The sequence below is a fragment of the Xyrauchen texanus genome, chromosome 47, assembly GCF_025860055.1.
Source record: "Xyrauchen texanus isolate HMW12.3.18 chromosome 47, RBS_HiC_50CHRs, whole genome shotgun sequence".
NCBI classification, from domain to species: domain Eukaryota; kingdom Metazoa; phylum Chordata; class Actinopteri; order Cypriniformes; family Catostomidae; genus Xyrauchen; species Xyrauchen texanus.
This window is the reverse complement of record NC_068322.1, coordinates 15,552,571-15,558,570: the sequence shown is the minus strand read 5'-3', so window position 1 is coordinate 15,558,570 and position 6,000 is coordinate 15,552,571.

The following is a 6,000-nucleotide window of genomic DNA, read 5'->3' as shown; positions in this document are numbered from 1 at the left end:
TTAATCTTTATTTTATACATAAAACCTAATCTTGCATATTCAATTATTTGACTAAGATCCTGTTTACACCTGGTATTAATATCACATTTGAGGTGTAAACACTAATCCGTCCTGTATGCATCCAAAGCTGCAGTGAATCGCCACCCCTCACCTGTCAATCAATCACTGTAAACAGTTTAAACTTTGTAGTTTATGAGCTGGCTTTAAAAGTAAATAACCGTCCAATTAGAAATTTTAAAAAGCGGATATATACACAAGCATGAGGACTTCACTTCTTTTCTTCTGTGTGTCTTATATCAACATTTAGGGACACTTATGAGAAGCATGGACATCTGCAGCTCGGGCTAATACAGGTAACCCACTAAAATAATGTACAATTCTGCTTGAAATGTTGCTTTCATGCTTAGATTAAATTTCAGATGCATCTGGGAGATATACCACACCATTTTTTTGTGCTTTCTTTGTCTTTTCTTACTTTTTTGTGGTTTATGCAGTAACACACTGACATATTGAGTGAGTCCCTCCCCTCCAAATCCGATCACAAGTGGTCACAGGAGATGCATTTAAACGACCAGGTGTAAAGAGTGATGTGTGTCTCCTGACCACATGTGGTCGGATCACCCGAGATACATTTTAATACCAGGTGGAAATGGGGTCTACAACAGCATAAAGAAGGGACTGTGAGCGGTCTGTGGCAAGTCATCTGAGGCAGAGACTATATAAAACCTTACAAACTACTTTTAGTGAAAGGCTTCGCTTGAAAAGTTTACTTGTGATATCCTTTTTTTATAAATGTAATTTGATTAGATATTTTTGTCACCTAATGCAATAAGATTCATTAAATGTGGCCAAAGTGTCCATATAATTTTTGAGAACACTGTATATCATTTATGTAATTACCGACAGAAGCTCTCTCAGCACATTTACAATTCTCAGGTCTATCCTGCCAAAAAAAAAAAAAAAAGTCTCTCTTTGCCCATTCTGACCTTCAGCATCTGTGCCAGGTGCTGATGCATCATTTTCTCTCCACCTGAGAGCTTCAGACGCAAAGCTCTTTATCAGAGGGAAGGAGTAATTAAAGCCCTGATAAGTGACTGGGCAGTCCAAACACCAATACTCGTAAATATGTGTCTGAAATCCAGATGAAGAGATCTGATTGGATATTTGATTAACAGCAATCAATGGTGGGTCTGATCCCTGCCTGAGCCTGAGAGGCCTAAAACCCTCTTTCCACATTAATCACTTCACCAAGAGCAGAAATCACAGATTAGATGCTTTTAAAAGAGATTCTGCTAATCACTTACAACAAATACAAATCAACACAGCCTGTCAAATCAAATCACTTTATTGCCACTCAACCAAATACACAAGTGCAACAGTGGGTGAAAGTCTTGGGTAGAGTTCAGAGCAACATAGCAGTCATGACAGACATATACCAATTTACATAACACAATTTACATATCTATTATACACATAATTACACACAACACAATATACAAATAATAATATACAATGTACAGTATACAACACAATATTGAATACACAGCATCCAATAAAAAGTAGTACATATAAAATATACAGTAGGTTGTATTGTGTTGAATTGACATTCAGGCTGTCAGTTGCCAGTGTGTTTTTAAGAGAGAATATAATTTATGACAGTCCAGTGTGAGATTAATAAAGTGCAGTGCTGGTGTATATTGATCGTGAGAGATCAAGTGTTCAAAGGTCTGATTGCTTGGGGGAAGAAGCTGTCCTGAAGTCTGCTGCTGCGGGTCCTGATGCTGCGATACCGCCTGCCTGATGGAAGCAGTGAGAGCAGCCCATGGCTCAGGTGGCTGGTGTCTCTGATGATCAGCCAAGCTTTTTTCCCACACCACCTGGTGTAGATGTCCTGGAGGGAGGGAAGCTCACCTCCTATGATGTTCTTTGCAGGGCTTTGCGGTTGAGGGCAGTGCTGTTGCCATACCAGTTGGAGATGCAGCCAGTCATGATGCTCTCTACAGCACTGGTGTAGAACCATGTGAGGATGTGGTGGTTCATTCCAAACTTCCTCAGCCGTCTCAGGAAGAAGAAGCGCTGGTGAGCCTTTTTCACAACGGCCTCAGTGTGGGCGGACCATGTGAGTTCCTCAGTGATGGGGACACTGAGGCACTTGAAGCTGCTGACTCTCCCATCGGTGCTCCATTAATGGTGATGGGGCTGTGTACTCTGTCTTTTCTCATGAAGTCCACCACAAGATCCTTGGTCTTACTGACGTTGAGGGAGAGGTTGTGCTCCTGACACCAGCGTGTCAGAGTGTGCACCTCCACTCTGTAGGCTGTTTCATCATTGTCAGTGATCAGGCCTACCACCATCGTATCGTCAACAAACTTAATGATGGCATTGGAGCTATGTGTTGCCACACAATCATATGTGTACAGGGTATGCAGGAGTGGGCTGAGAACACAGCCATGCGGGGGTCCAGCATTGAGGGTCAGTGATGAGGAGATGTTGCTGCCCATTCTAACCACCTGACGTCTGCCTGACAGGAAGTCCAGGATCCAGCTGCACAGCAAGCTGTTTAAACCCAGAGCCCGGAGTTTCACATCAATCTAGGAGGCCACTATGGTGTTGAATGCTGAGCTGTAGTCTACAAACAGCATTCTCACATATGTGTACCTTTTTTCCAGGTGGGAGAGAGCAGTGTGTAGTGTAGATGCAATGGCATCAGCAGTGGAGTGGTTGTTGCGGTAAGCAAACTGCAGTGAGTCCAGTGAGGCAGGCAGTACAGAGCAGATGTAATCTCTGATTAGTCTCTCAAAGCATTTGCTGATGATCGAGGTCAGAGCAACAGGACGCCAGTCATTTAAGCAAGTGATTTTGGATTGCTTTGGAATAGGTACAATGGTAGATGGTTTAAAGCATGTGGGGACCACAGACAAAGAGAGGGAAAATTAGGAAAATGTGGCTAATGAATCCGTGGTTGGACTACAGTAGGAAAATGTACATGTAAGGAGTCATTCATGTATCCTTGTGAATCTCATATGAAAGATACAGGGGTTTTCAGCTTTACGCAGTCATCATGACAGGAGTTGGATAAATTCAACATAACTTCGCATAGACAGATTATGAAGCAATTTTATCACACTAGTCATGTTAACACATATATGTTAAAAGTTTCCAAAAACTGGCTTGATATGTGCAGTTTTATGTCCTGTGGTGACATATTTCCTTTTGAAGCAGGACATTTGGGTGGGACATTCAAAGTCCCCTATTTTAAAAACCCAAAAGCCTTTAGTTTATATTTTGCTATGAGCATAATTTGAAAATTGTCAGAAGTAGGTAGCATTTGGGGGAGGGACATTCTCATTCTTGAGAGCATTTCATTGGGAAAAAAAATTAGCAAGTACAGTATGAGTCATCAATATATTTGGTCCATATTCCTGGAAGAAAGACACAGTCAATTTTAAATGCATAGATTTGCTAAAAGCTAATTTTGTCAATATTTAGGAGTATGTTAGCAAACAGATGGCACCAAAGCTAACAGATGTGGACTAGGCCACAAAACTCCCATTTTTATTTCATAGGGTCTCATGAATAACACTTATCTCATGAATAACACTTATTCACTTAAAAAATTATTTATATTTCTATACCTTCAAATGATTTGGAATAAGTCGCATGGACAACTTTTATGATGCTTTTAGGTCATTTTTTCAAGCTATTGATTGAGGAACTACACTGATATTGTTCTGAATAGACGGACCAAATTATTCATTTAAAATGTTCCTTTTGTGTTGTGCTTTAAAAAGAACACCATTTGGGTTTGAAATGACATAAGGGTGAGTAAATTATGACAGAATTTTCATTTTTAGGTAAACTTTTCCTTTAAATTTCAGAACAAAAGATGGAAGTCAAACCCAAACAAACTCTACCAGCTCCGTCATAATTTAAATGGCTGAAGGTTCCAAAATTCTTATCCAGAGAAAGCTAATGGGATAAACTGTATGGTTGCACAGTGGAGTGATAACAGCACAGGCCTAGAGCTAGTATATCAGTTCACTGTTACATGCCGCTCACTCAGAGTTCATGCACATTCTCGCTAACAAATAATTTACCTTTGATGAAAGGGCATTTGTTATTATCCAATACACTTACACCCAAATATGCACATATGTACATGCACACTCACATGCCCTCCTTTGTGATGTAAATCTATCAGGCCATTATGGTAATGTTCAGCAGTATGCCAATATCTCGCTGTGTGCTGGTAAGGGCTACACCTGAATATTAAAGGTGCGGCCAATCAGAAGGGCTGCTGCCGATCTATTCTGGCATAGAGTGTTATAGTTATCACTAAAAGCTAATATAGGTGCTAAATGCTACACTGTTTGACTAGTGTTAACGAGTGTAAGAGCTTCGCTTCATTCCTGCAAATGGCTCCCATGCTAATGCTTCACGTTACCTCACATCTCACATTACATTAAGAAACCAAATGAAATCAGAATGCTCCACTGAGCTGAAAGACTCTGAAATGGGAAACAAATTTTGAGGAACTCCGGTTTCTTTTAAAGCATCAGTCACTGGGCACACTGTGCTGATTCTGAGTGCTTCTTTGGCAAAAGGAGAAAGTTTAGTGTGTAAGATTGTGTTGTCTGACAGTGCAGAGTTGTTTGCAACATTACATCATCAAGTGAAACAGTCATAGCTAATTCAAATGTTTCTAATGGGGAAGACACATGGCAGACTCGTTTTCCATTTATAGATGCCATCTGCATTAACAAAAGCTAATTTAAAGAATCCAATCTGACTTGACTGCATTTAACAAACCTAGGCCATAAGAAATATCCATTCTTTTTACATTTATGGGTTATGCAGCAAGGACCAAACTCAGTAACATTGCTGATTGTGGAAAGGCAGGCATAAATGACTTCATGTTTGTAGGGCACAAGTGCAGCTTGCTATTACATAAAAGTACACAATGTCTCCTTGCCTTAATACTACATATGGGGTAATTGTATACAGTAATAATGATATGATTACTGTATACATGATATTATATTATTATAGCCATGATATTAATACAGTACTTTTCTCACCTCCAATGAATATGATCCATACAATTACTAAAAGTTTAAAAAAATATATATAATAATTTGTTATCAAATTATGTTTAAGGTTTTTTTACTTATTGTTCCATTATTAAACTAATAATTCACCCAAAAATGAAGACTAGTCTTTTCAATACAGTGGCAGTAGATAGTAGGGGTGTCAACATCCATCGATCAGATCAATGTATAGATAAAAAAAAATCAATGATGTGATGTCTAGATGTTTAGATGCACCTTTATTTTGACACTCTCATTCCAACAACATATGTACTAATTTATGTCAACCACACTACGCATTTCCTCAGAAGCATAAAAACCTTTCAAACTGTATAACAAGCGCTAGGCAATGCAGTAACCTAGCTCTTTTAGCAGTAGCAGCAACACCCCCACCCCCCAAAAAACAGATAATTTATACTCTCCTTTCAGAAACAGGTCTTGTATATGAACGTATTTTAGAATTTCTTCACACATAATAGAAATTCATTTTTTGGCAGACTTTGAGGTATCTGCAAACTTTGGATTATTGGCAAAGAGAATCATTGGCGAAGATCGTGATGAAACTTGTGATTTACACCCTTACTGGATTGTGCCTCAAAAGCTTAAAAAAGGATCCAAAAGTATTATAAAAGTAGTCCATGAGACTCGTGTGTCATTTCCCAAGTATTATGTATGCATATGAAAGGTTTTTGGTGAGAAACGATGCAAAATTTTAACCTGTTGATACGCACCCCCTTTTTGAGCACAAACCATGAAAATGACATACCTGAACTTAAATGGTTGCATTTACTGGACCCTTTGGAGTATGGACACAGTTGTTGTACATTTTAAAAGAAGACACTTTGGGCTTTATTTCCCAAAAATTCTGTATTAATATATGTTGTTATTTTTTAAAGCTAGAGAAGCTGATGTT